Genomic DNA, 14,267 nt, shown 5'->3' on the forward strand with positions numbered 1-14,267 from the left:
CAAAACTACCTCTCCACCAGCCGCGAAACCCCGGGGTCCTCCGTCCGCCACCCCATCCCACCCATCAACTGCCGCCCTCCTCCATCACACCGGAGCCGATACCCCGACGTCGTCATCCACCGCAACCTCAACCGCAACGCCCTCCATGGCTAGTAGTTGAAGCCGAGGCCGAGCCGTTCGTACCCAAGCAATGTCAGGACCGGATTTTCGGGATATTAATTTCCAGAAAATGGCCCTTGTGCTCACCAGCCACAGGATTACTGTTAGCTGATGAGGCACCAACTTGATACAGAAATTCCAAGCAAAATACAAAATATGTAGTACAAGACCATTCTGGCCTATGAGTACACAAATGGTTTCTAGTGGTTGATGGCGGAAGCGGTTTGTGGATCATTAGCGTCTATGGGACTCCATTTCCTACAAGAACAGCTGACCAGGTTAACTCGTATCTTCGCGAGGCTATTGTCACCATTGCATGGGTTCCAGGGCTGCCATCACAATGCTCCTCTCCAAGCAAGAAATCTGGCCAAGACAATAGCCAGGGACAAGCCAGTGAGTACTTTGAATGTACTCGTAAACATATTGAACACGGGTATAATATAACAAATGATAATCATGCTCTGAAATATTCTATGATCATAACGTTAGTCATAAAATAAAATCACTGATGCATGCAAGCAGGTTATTTATATGCAACATGAATATGTAATAATAGAGTATTAATAAGATGCACCGATTGGGTGTCTGAAGCGACGCCTTGAAAGGATAGTAAATAACGAGCATGCCTCAATCGGGCGTCTGAGCGACACCACATAAAGGGCTTATAAAGTAAATAATTAACAAGCAGGCCATAGTGCGGCGTCCCACTGATACCACATAAAGGGCTTAAAAATAATAGAAATAACAAGTGTGCCACAGTCGGGCGTCTCAGCGACACCACATAAAGGGCTTATAGGAAAACAATCACAGTGAATATCCAGGAGGTAAAACTGTCACAGGGATACTCAATAATTCAAATAATATAAAGGGTTAGTCCATAATAATCATCATAATCATCACAAGTCACAAGTCATGATCTATGTTCTGGTTTAGCAGTTTCTCCTCCGAAGACTGACACTAAGACCGACACTTGACCCATCTCAGACTATAGTCCTTAACCATGGACACGGCTATTCGAATAGATTTAATCTCTGCAGAGGGTGTACTCTTTACCCACGTGTAACGGATTCCTTTAGTCCATCGGGACTAATTCCGTCTACGGTCTTTTAATTGAAAACACACCTGGCCTGCACACTCCAGCTTAACTTACCGGTGTCTGGAATCACCCACGACACCTGTCAAGCAAAACTCTAAGCGGGGAGGCTACAACCTCGAATAGCATGGGACCAAATTTATATCGCGCGCTCTAAGGGGTGCCCCCCTCTCGGTCCCAACCGGAAACACCCATGCCCCCGGACGAGGTGGCCTACCTACCGGATGCAGCCGGTATCTTCCACCATGGCCTCTCTGTACAATGTGTGCTAGGAAGTGGTTGACAACCTACTGAACCGTACCCTGCTTGCGGCAGGGACAAGTGGTAGTACAAAACAAGTATGGGGGTTACTGGAACAAGACTCGATCTACGGTCGACTCAGGAGGTTTAAAAAAATTCCCTGCATGATATATGTGACCATTATAATACAACCAACAAAGTCACCACTCATTATACCTTACTATGCCATACCGGACATAACCGTTCCGACGAAGACGGGAGACAAGCTCACGCCTACCCAAGGCAGAGGCTTTCCCGTATTTCTTTCGGCATGCATGCAAGGCATATGAGGACGATTAACTTCACAAATATATCCATTTCCAACAGCAAGGAAATCTCCAATATGCATTCATGCAATAATCGTATCACCACATAAAATAACGAGTTCTCCGTATTAAGGTGGTGTTATAATTGTGTCAACCAACACACAAAAACATTATGCCAGGGTTTAGAATGATTGCCTTTAAGAGTGTGCAAGTGGGGTGTGCCTTTTGAAAGTTGACTTCTTCTTCAAAAACCTATTTTGAAATTATTCAAATTAACACATAGTTTCAAAACAGTGCAAAAAAGTTGTCTGAAATTTTTTGAAATAAATCTTAAAATAAACTAGACTAAATTTGAGAGGGGCAGAAAAAAGAATCAACTCATTTGGAGTTTTATTTAAAAAGATATAGCCAGTCAAAGTTTAGTCAAATTCTGTTTTTAAAATAAAACAGCAAAAGAAAAACGTTTCGAAAACTGAACACGTCGAAGGCGTACTCTGGGTTTACGTCTTCACTTAAACAGCGTGGATCGGCCCGTGGTCACTGACAATGGGTCCACGGGGCCCACTGGTCAGGTTTGACCTGTCTCCTCCGGCTTCCCTCTCCTTTGGCCGAACGGAGGCGGAGCTCCGGTGATCTTCGCCGGCGAACGACGGCTCCTCGAGGGCAGGGATGGATCTGCCAGCTCAGGGCTGACCTCCCTGTGGTGGCTGGGTCGGTGGGGGTGGAGGGAGTCGCCGGCGGTGACCTCCGTGGCGGAGGAGGCTTCGGGTGGGTTTGGGGTTGTGTTCTACGGTGTTTCCTGATCATGATTGAGAGGCTGGGCAGCTCCGCATGGACGAGGGGAGTAGAATGGTGGCGTTGGACGGGAAGGGGGGCCCTGGTTGCGACGAACGGGGCTGGGACGTGCCGGCGGCCAAGCTGGCCGGAGACGGGGGAGAAGGCTCTCCCCCGACGATTACTGGCCGTGGGGGCTTCGTGGTGATGGTCTGAGGCTGCCTGAGTGGCTGGACGAGCTCGGGGGCCCCTACTTATAGTGCGGCTAGGTCGGTTCGCGGCGGATGTGGATAGGATCGTCGGCGACCGCCATCCTGTAGCAGACAGGGCGACGTGGCGGCGACGGGCGCTAGCTGACGAGCTAGTGGATGAGCTCGGGCTGTTCCACGAACGAGCTGGCGCGTTAGTGTGGTTCGGGCGGCGCCGACCAGGGCAGAGGTTGTCGGGGCGGCGGTGGCGGCTTGCGGTGGCTGTGCTGTAGGGCGCCAGGAGGGGGCCAGGCGACCCTGCGGTGAGGGAGGAGCCGGGTGCATCGACTGGGAGAGGGGAGAGGCTAGGACGGGCGCGGGTAGGCGGCAGCGGGACGCGGCGACTCGTGTGCACGCACGTGCAAAATGCGTGCTCTACCGCGCCCAAAGCGTGCACGCCAACTGCTCGGCAAAATGCTAGCGTGTGCTAGAGGGTTTGGATGAGGCAGGGGACTAACAGGCCTAGGTTAGGGTTTGCAAGAAGATTAGTGGACATGGTGGTGTGGTCAGGGGGTCAAGTCCCCAGTGCAAACTACAAATCATGCCAAAACTGGCTATGCACACCAATTGCTCGACAGAATGCCAAGGGCATCAAGGCAACTCCTGGGGTGGCCAAACTTTCCAGATTGGAGTCTCTTTAGATGTAGGTGAGGATGGCAAGGTCATTTGGGCAAAACCAGAAACTTGCTAGTGCAAGTTTTGCAAATCTTCAGTTTTGGAGAGAAAGAAAAAGGCATGATTGCATGCACTTAAAATCCTCCAATGGGTCTACTCTCCTGGACTTAAGGGTTTTGCAGGGTGGTCTATAAGCAGGAAAAAGAATCATGGGTAAAGGAGCAACTTAAAATATGGTTGCAGTACAAATCATCAAGTTGGACCAGAATGAAAACGAGGTTGATTCACTCAAATTTTTCAAAGGACAAAACTGGGTTTTTGCATAAAGATGAATAATATACTCCTACTGACCTCCCCTAATTTTGGTGGAAGTTTTAAAGAAGTATTTAAATAGGTTGTAGTGCAAAAGTGCTACTGGACCAGATTTAAAAACTTGTGGTAAAACTCAAAATCTCCAAATCACTAAGGAATATTTTTGCATAAAAGTGATTTAGGGACATCATACGTCATCCCCAAATTTTGGTGGGATTTTTCAATAAATTTATCAAAGGGTTGCAGTGCAAATGGGACCGTAAACCTTATGAAAAATCATTTTTAGGGAAATAGAGCTCAGGAAAAAAATAATTATTTAAATAATCCCACTGATAAAAGGATTGTTTTGTTTGGGAGGGTAAACAAGTCCAATAATAATTGAAAAGTTTTTTACTTGGGGTGAAAACTCCACAACCTAGAAGAAAAGAGAGGTTTTGAGATAAAAAATAAATCCAAAAAAATGAAAATTTAATATCCTGGCAAAATTTTAATAAACAAAACATGGTTAAATTTTTGGGGTGTTACAAAACTACCCCCCTTAAGAAAAAAAATCTCGTCCTCGAGATTTGCTAAGAGTTGTTTTAGAAACTATTATTCCTGTTAGTTGAAACTAAAAAGTTTACTCAAAGCACAAATTTTGTGTCGTCGGGGTTGGCAGCTACGCCCGGGTTAAAAAAATGCAATCGCACACCAACATAATTATGCATGGCTACTACTAAAATAGGGGTGCACAAGCAAATAGCATTTAATCATGGCGATACAGGATCACATAATTACAGGGCGTGGACATACTAAGACTCGGTACTACTCGAGCGACTCTAGTCTACCTCGTTAATATCTAAGCGGGCGTGCCTTGTGGACGTCGAGGCTTCTCCATGGTTCTCACCGTCAGGATTAGCTGGAGGGGGTTGAGGGACTACAGGGTCGGGGTAGCGATGATGACCATCTCGGGGATTGTTGGCCACAATCCCGTTGGAGCGTGTTCCCAAAAGGCAATGAAGCACTTCTGGGGTCATCAAGGTGTTTTGGTCGATGACTGGGGCAGACCTAAAAGACTCGATCGGTTGTCCGAATAGCATGACTGGGTTGTCGGTGTTGGGCTCATCTTCTCCTCTAGCCGGGGCTCGGCGGATCAGCTCTCCACGAGTTGCGATCAGATCAAGGGTGATTTGATCGAATAGTTCTTCTAGTGCACTTACATAGTGCACAAGATGCAACAATGCAGGATCCGTCTCGTGATCTCCGTTGGCGACCTGGGGTGGCCTACTATACCCGTCACGGCTGGGGTAGTAGTAGAACGAGCGATAGTTAACTCTGGGCGACAAGTGCCGGAGTTGAACTACAGCCTCTCGAGCAGCTTGTTGGATGGCTTGTGGCTCAAAGGAAGTTGTCCTTTCGGTGAACCTGTAGGGGTATTTTGGAGATAGACCCCTACCATAGATGTGCACGGTGGCCCAGAATTGACGGCTTTCACCGCTCATGGGTCCTTGGTACACCACATATTCTGGTGGTTCCCCTAATGCAAAGGCACGGCGGTGAGGTTTGCTAGCACGGTCACAAAACCTCTAAGGTTGTTTGCTGTGGTCTCATTGTGAACAATGGGTCATGGCATTATAGCCTGGTTTGGAAAAGAGTTTGTGATGTGCTGTGTTGAAGCTAGCGTGCCCTTTTATAGAAAAAGGGGACGAAGTCTTCCTTCGTACGCTTGCGAATGAGACAATTTAGATGTAGGTCACTGGCGCGTGATCGACATGCTAGGCTGATAGGTTGGGCACCGACTGCCAAAGGTGTCGGGGTCACTGTGTGGCTATCTTACACGGGAAGCTTGGACGAGGTTCGGTTAAGGTCTGGTGGTTGGTTAACCTAGGTTTATTGACCTGGCTGAGATAGGATTATCCAATGGTCAGCCTAGCTTTGATACCAAGTTTGTCAGGACCGGATTTTCGGGTTATTAATTTCTAGAAAATGGCCCTTGTGCTCACCAGCCCCAGGATTACTGTTAGCTGATGAGGCACCAACTTGATACGGAAATTCCAAGCAAAATACAAAATATGTAGTACAAGACCATTCTGGCCTATGAATACAACAAATGGTTTCTAGTGGTTGATGGTGGAACGGTTTGTGGATCATCAGCATCTATGGGACTCCATTTCCCACAGGAATAGCTGACCAGGTTAACTCCTATCTTCGCGAGGCAGTTGTCACCATTGCATGGGTTCCAGGGCTGCCATCGCAACGCTCCTCTCCAAGCAAGAAATCTGGCCAAGACAATAGCCAGGGACAAGCCAGTGAGTACTTTGAATGTACTCGCAAACATTATGAACACGGGTATAATATAACAAATGATAATCATGCTCTGAAATATTCTATGATCATAACGTTAGTCATAAAATAAAATCCCTGATGCATGCAAGCAGGTTATTTATATGCAACATGAATATGTAATAACAGAGTAGTAATAAGATGCATCGATCGGGTGTCTGAAGCGACGCCTTGAAAGGATAGTAAATAACGAGCATGCCTCAATCGGGCGCCCGAGCGACACCACATAACGGGCTTATAAAGTAAATAATTAACAAGCAGGCCACAGTCGGGCGTCTCAGCGACACCACATAAAGGGCTTATAAATAATAGAAATAACAAGCGTGCCACAGTCAGGCGTCTCAGCGACACCACATAAAGGGCTTATAAGAAAACAATCACAGTGAATATCCAGGAGGTAAAACCGTCCCAGGGATACTCAATAATTAAAATAATATAAAGGGTTAGTCCATAATAATCATCATAATCATCACAAGTCACAAGTCATGATCCATATTCTGGTTTAGCAGTTTCTCCTCCGAAGACCGACACTAAGACCGACACTTGACCCATCCCAGACTGTAGTCCTTAACCATGGACACGGCTATTCGAATAGATTTAATCTCTGAAGAGGGTACTCTTTACCCATGTGTAACGGATTCCTTTAGTCCATCGGGACTAATTCCGTCTACGGTCTTTTAATTGAAAGCACACCTGGCCTGCACACACCAGCTTAACTTACCGGTGTCTGGAATCACCCACGACACCTGTCAAGCAAAACTCTAAGTGTGGAGGCTACAACCTCGAATAGCATGGGATCAAATTTATATCGTGCGCTCTAAGGGGTGCCCCCCTCTCGGTCCCAACCGGAAACACCCATGCCCCCGGACCAGGTGGCCTTCCTACCGAATGCAGCTGGTATCTTCCACCATGGCCTCTCTGTATGGTGTGCGCTAGGAAGGGATTGGAAACTGAGGGAGTCCTGGACTAGGGGGTGTCCGGATAGCCAGACTATCATCATCGGCCAGACTCCAAGACTATGAAGATACAAGATTGAAGACTTCGTCCCATGTCCGGATGGGACTTTCCTTGGCGTGGAAGGCAAGCTTGGCGATACGGATATGTAGATCTCCTACCATTGTAACCGACTCTGTGTAACCCTAGCCCTCTCCGGTGTCTATATAAACCGGAGGGTTTTAGTCCGTAGGATGAACAACCATTACAACAATCATACCATAGGCTAGCTTCTAGGGTTTAGCCTCCTTGATCTCGTGGTAGATCCACTCTCGTACTACCCATATCATCAATATCAATCAAGCAGGAGTAGGGTTTTACCTCCATCGAGAGGGCCCGAACCTGGGTAAAAACATCGTGTTCCTTGTCTCCTGTTACCATCCGCCTAGACGCACAGTTCGGGACCCCCTACCCGAGATCCGCCGGTTTTGACACCGACATTGGTGCTTTCATTGAGAGTTCCTCTGTGCCGTCGCGATCAGGAAGGATGCCTCTTCCCGTCTTTAAAGACGGAACCATCACCAAAGGAGCTTTGGCCGCCGGCCAAACTATTCGGCTAGGTGGTTTTCTCATGACCGCCTGTTCGGCCACCGCTTCGACGACGACCTCTCGGGTCATCAAAAGCAATCTTCACGTCAACTCGGAATTCTCCGAGCAGCTGGATCCAGTAGAGCTCTCGTCCGTAAACGAGCTCTTGGATCGCATCGCCGCCCTGGGAGTCGCTACAGACTACAATCAGATTGGGATTAAAACCTATCTGAGAGAGATTAACTCTCCCCAGGTTACCCACCATGTTGCGGTGGTAGAGGAACAACGCGGAGACTCTCCTTCTGTATTGAAAACTAGTCATGTCCGAACTCCCGAACCCTCCATGCCGGATTCCCGCAGAGGGAAGGACGTCGATCAAGCACTGAACCTAAAGTCAGGCATCGGACCAGACTCGTTGGTCAACGTCCAGCAATCCAAGCTTCCAAATTCCGAAACTTTTCGGCCCTTGAGCCTCGAGATGGGTAGGGTTCCAGACTCAATTCCACCCACCCACCCAGACATATGCGATCTATCTCAAATCCGGCAAGAGCCCGCTGAAACAGTACATCATTACTGGGCCAGATTCCTCCTGGTCATGGACAGGATAAAGGACTACCGAGAGGAAAACGCAATTTCAATCTTCTGCAATAATTGCACGGACGAGGGAATCTTGAATGCCGTCAGTCGTCGTGAAATTACACGCTTCGCCGATCTGGCGTCCATAGTACAAAAGTACTGTGCGATGGAGAGTTTTTGGAAAACCGAAACTAAGTTTTGGGACAATCCGGCCCCAAATACAACCCTAGTCCGAAACAAAAGGGTGCATCACACTCAGGCACCAGGTACAAAAAACAAAAAGCAAAAACCCCATAAAGGGCACGGAACCATACTGGAGGGATGGCTCAGCGGACCCTGTAAAATTCACAGTACAGAAGACGCCACTCCAACACATAGCCTTCGAGCATGTTGGATACTGTGGCAGGTGGCCAAAAGTGGCGAAGAACTTCTAGCCCCGGAGAACCACTCCAACAGTACCAGTACGGTGTCAACAGTCTTCGAGACTTTCGCATCAAATAATATGCGGAAACGAACAATCCGCAGCCTCGCCGAAGTCTAGCAAGTAGCAACAACAAATCCATGGAGCGACACGGCCATCACCTTCAACGCCAGCGACGAACCTAAATTCCGAACAGCCCGAGCACCAGCCGCATTGGTCCTCAGTCCAATAGTGGACGGCTTTCATCTTACCAAGGTACTCATGGATGGCGGCAGCGGATTAAACCTCATCTATGAGGAAACTCTTCAAAAAATGGAAATAGACTGGAGCCGCATTGAGCGAAGCAGCACAACCTTTAGAGGAATAATCCCTAGCCGGGAAGCACGCTGCACAAGAAAAATCACACTTGATATGGTGTTCGGCTCGCTGGACAATTACAGGTCCGAAGAGGTCACATTCCAAGTGGCCCCGTTCAGCAGCGGATATCACGCTATATTAGGACGAGAGGCATTCACAATTTTTCAAGCCATACCCCATTACAGGTACATGAAGCTTAAGATGCCTGGGCCCGGCGGAATAATCACTCTCGTTAGTGATCCGGACACAGCACTCCGCGCCGAAAACAAGACAGCCGCATTAGCCCTGGAGGCACTATCTGAAGCCCTAGCGGCGGAGGAACTCACTACGCTGCGCTCTACGGTGAATAGGGATGATGTGATACTCGATAAGAGATCCAAGTCCACCTCCTTTAAACCAGCGAATGAAATAGTCAAATTCCAGGTCCATCCAACGGACCCAACAAAGACGGCTTCCATCGGAGCACAGTTGAACCCTGATGTAGACGCCGCACTACGAGAATTCCTTCAGGAAAAATGGGACATCTTTGCCTGGCACCCTTCAGATATGCCAGGAATCCCACGCAGATTGGCAGAACACAGCCTAAACATCCTAAAAGGATTCAAGCCAGTCAAACAGGCTCTTCGGAGATTTTCCGAACCCAAAAGACAGGTAATGGGAGAAGAGCTAGCCAAACTACTGGAAGCCGGATTCATCAGAGACATCATACATCCGGACTGGCTAGCAAACATGGTAATGGTACAAAAGAAGGACAAATCCTGGCGCCTATGTGTCGATTTTAAAGACCTCAACAAGGCCTGCCCAAAGGATCCCTTCCCTCTCCCCCGCATGGACCAAATAATCGATGCTACTGCAGGGCACGATTCATTGTGCTTCCTTGACACATACTCCGGCTACCTTCAAATCAAGATGGCGGAGGCGGACCAAGCCGCAACAGCATTCATTACTCCATATGGACCATTCTGCTTCAACACGATGCCCTTCTGACTCAAAAACGCCGGCGCAACATATTAGCGCATGATTCAGACATGTCTGGCTACCCAGATCGGCAAAACAGTAGAGGCATACGTAGACGATGTCGTCGTCAAAACCAAACACGTCGAAACTCTTGTAGACGATTTGAGGCTCACATTCGACAACCTCCGAGCATATGACATTAAGCTGAATCCGGAAAAATGCGTTTTCGGCGTACCAGCCAGAAAGCTCCAGGGCTTCATTGTATCCAGTAGAGGAATTGAAGCAAACCCAGCCAAGATCCGAGCTCTGTCACAGCTAGATATTCCAAAAGACCTCAAACAAATACAAAAATTGACTGGATGCGTGGCGGCTCTAAGCCGCTTCATCTCCCGTTTGGGAGAGAAGGCATTGCCCCTCTATCGCCTCCTCAGGCGCACCGAACACTTCGAGTGGACGGATGCTGGCACTGCCGGACTTGAAGAAATAAAAGCCATATTGGCAACAAATCTGGTCCTGGCTGCGCCTAACCTGGGCGAACCGATGTTGTTATATATCGCGGCAACACATCAAGTTGTAAGCGCGGTGCTCGTCGTCGAACGAGAAACAGAAGGGCATAAATTCCCTCTTAAAAAACTAGTGTACTACGTATCCACTGTCTTAACTTCCTGCATGTCCCGGTACCCGCATTATCAAAAGATAGCGTACGCGGTGTTCATGGCATCCCGGAAGCTCCGACACTACTTTCAAGAGTGTTCGATAACAGTGGCCTCCGAACTGCCCCTAAACGACATTATAAACAACCGCGACGCGACGGGCAGGATTGCAAAATGGGCCATTGAGCTCTTACCATTCAATATAACTTACAAACCTCGGCGAGCTATAAAGTCGCAAGTCTTGGCTGACTTTGTCGCTGAATGGACTGAAGCCGAACTCCCTAAGGAGTACGGCACATACTCCAATTGGATTATGCATTTCAACGGCTCCAAAATGTTGGCCGGCTTGGGGGCTGGCGTCGTATTGACGTCCCCAACCAGAGACACAGTCCAATATATACTTCAGATAATATACACGGACTCCAACAATGCAGCCGAATACGAGGCCCTCCTACATGGCCTCCGGATGGCAATCTCCATGGGCATTCAATGCCTAGAGGTGCGCGGGGATTCAAACCTTGCAATATCCCAAGTAAATGGAGACTTTGACGCCAAGGATCCGAAAATGGCAGCCTATTGTAACGCTGTCCTAAAAATGTCAGCTCAGTTCGAAGGACTCGAATTCCACCACGTAGCCCGGGATAATAACCAAGCAGCCACGTATTGGCACGCATCGGCGCGAAACGCGACGCTGTCCCTCCAAACATCTTCCTGGAACGGCTCTTTAAGCCATCCATACTATGGGAAGAGGAGTCCGGAAATAACAACCCGGAAGCAACCGCACCACCCAACACAGAACAATCTGACATAATCAGCGGCTCAGCCGATGAAATAACACCTTCAGCCCACGAAATAATGGCAGTAATCGCCCTGTGGACAGAGCCATTCCTAGCCTACTTAATTAGGCAGGAACTTCCCGAAGACCAAAATGAGGCCCGCTGCATAGTTCGGCGATCTAAAGCCTACAAGGTCCATGAGGGAGAACTTTATAAGAAAAGCACAACCGGAGTCCTTCAAAGGTGTATCTCCGAAGAGGAAGGGCGAAACCTTCTGGCTGATTTTCATGCCGGACTAGGCGGACACCACGCCGCGGCCCGGGCCCTTGTAGGCAAGGCCTTCCGTACAGGATTTTATTGGCCGACGGCCCGGGCAGATGCTCAGGACTTAGTCCAAAGATGCGTCGGTTGTCAGCTCTTTGCTAATTAGAGCCATATGCTACCCACTGCCCTCAAAACTATATCCATTACCTGGCCGTTCGCGGTCTGGGGGCTTGACATGGTTGGACCCCTTAAAGGGGGAATCCACAAGCAAACATACCTACTGGTCATGGTGGATAAATTCACCAAATGGATAGACGCTAAGCCAGTTAAAACGGCAGAGTCCGGACCAGTGATAGACTTCATATCCGGGGTAGTACACCGTTACGGCGTCCCCCACAGCATCATTACCGATAACGGCACAAACTTCACGGGCGACGAGGTCAAACTCTGGTGCAAAAATATGGGCATTAAGCTCGACTACGCTTCAGTTTACCCCCCTCAAACCAACGGTCAAGTGGAACGAGCAAATGGTCTAATAATGAGCGGCATCAAACCCAGGCTAGTGCGGTCCCTTACGGAATCTAACACACACTGGGTAGAGGAGCTCGACTCCGTACTCTGGGGGCTGCGGACCACGCCAAACCGTACTACTGGATTCACACCATTTTTTATGGTATACGGCGCAGAGGCAGTTTTGCCCTGCGACATAATTCATGACTCACCTCGAGTGCGCATGTACGAAGAAAGAGAAGCCGAGCTGGATCGGCCGGACAGCTTGGACGCATTGGAGGAGGAACGCGATGTGGCAAAGGCCCGTTCCGCATTCTATCAGCAGCAGGCTCGAAGATATCAAAGCAGAGAAGTACGGGCTAAAACTTACAATGTTGGCGAACTAGTTCTACGCCTGCCGGACAAGAAAAAGGACAAACTCAAGCCCAAATGGGAAGGTCCCTTCATCATCGACCAAGTCCTGACCGGCGGAGCATACCGTCTGCGGAATGCATCGGATAACCAACTCAAGCCGAACCCATGGAACGCAGCCCGCCTCCGAAGATTCTACGCCTAGCGCCGGACTAAGAGTTCGTCCCCTTCCTCCACATTTTCACACTTCAGCTGTCTTTTGTTTCTCTCTCTTCTCCTACCTTTTTCATAAAAGCCCTTGAGGGCCTATTTGTGCATTATTCGCACACACCTGATGTGCTACCCGCACTCATTATACCTGGGGGCTTCTCTAATAGAAGCTTACTTATAAGGGCTTCATGCCCAGCACATGTGTCAAACTTCCACATGTACCTTTTATTCACCATTATATGCATCGATATGACTTAAGTTTTGACCAAGCTGGGTTGCCTGGCTCCTGTGCTTACCCCTACGTTCCCGATTGTTCGGCTAGGAGGTAAAGGGAGCACCTCTGCGATTGTTACTACCAGGTCAGCCGGATGTGTACCACATACTGGGTGAAGCCGAAAGCTAGTGTTCTTAAGAGAATATTCGGTCGGTGACTTGAAAGATGATTTTTTACACATTTATCTATCTGCCCACAGTTGTTTTGCTGCTTTTTTCGCAGTCCGGACATGCACTTTAGGGCATGCCTCCCAGGGAAAGGAACCCTTAACGGAACTATTCTCCCTGGAAGATGTTTCTTACTAACCATGTAATATAACATAACTAGTTGGGCACTTGTCTGATAAAGCACTAATGACCCCTACGCCTGGTCTCCATGCATGCCCCAGTTTTGTCATAACCGAGAAGATATTCGGACATACTCCGGACTCTAGGGTCCCGAGGTCGAAGCGAAAAGGTCGGCAAAGACAAACGATCTACAATCCGGCTAGAAGGCATTTTACATGTCATTTTAAATACATCGTCAAATTGACTCACTGTACTCCTCCTCAATCCCGTCTAACAGGCTGTCTAATTTATAGTCCCGTTGGGAATACTTAGCGGCCAACTCTACTTGGTGGTACACTAAGCTCACAGGGATCTCCTTCCCCGGGCCCCACAGGTCTGACCTCGGCCATGTGGTTTGGATCTGCCTTCTTGTACCGCTTCTTCACCATGGCCCAGGCCTCCCTGGCACCTTGACGGCAGGCCGATATCTTCCATAAACGGAAGTGCTGCCGCGCTCCCTGAAGCTTCTCCGCAAGCTCCCCAAGGCCCTCGGGTAGGGAGACGGATGGCCATAGGGCCTGGACGACGCCACTCATCACCTGCCGAACATGTTCGAGCAGTTGCACCAGCTTGGGAAGTTGGTCACCCATCGAACCCGGCATTTCCTCCGCAGGGCGACCTGTGAGCGCACCTACAGACATATTTCTGTCAATAGGCTTCCTCGCCGAACTCTTCTTTTCAAAAGAATTCACTCAAGCACTTACCATAGATGCCGCGACGAAGCCGCTAATTCTCCTTCACGGAGCCAGACAGCTCGGCCAGAACACCTTTCAGCTCTTCCCCAAGCTGGGTATGGGCACCCTGGAGTTTGTTCCTCTCCTGCTACACCTTCATAAGCACCCTCTCGCCGGCCGTCAGCTGGCGTAGTAGGTGTTGCTTGTCCGGATCCAATCCGGCAACATCTGCAATATCATTGTCAGACTTACATGCACGCCGCACACCTCTTATCTTTTTGAAATAATGTGTTACCAGGAGGGGTCTATGTGTCTCCTCCTGCGGCAGC

Source organism: Triticum dicoccoides, chromosome 5B (genome assembly GCF_002162155.2).
Source record: "Triticum dicoccoides isolate Atlit2015 ecotype Zavitan chromosome 5B, WEW_v2.0, whole genome shotgun sequence".
In the NCBI taxonomy this organism is placed as follows: domain Eukaryota; kingdom Viridiplantae; phylum Streptophyta; class Magnoliopsida; order Poales; family Poaceae; genus Triticum; species Triticum dicoccoides.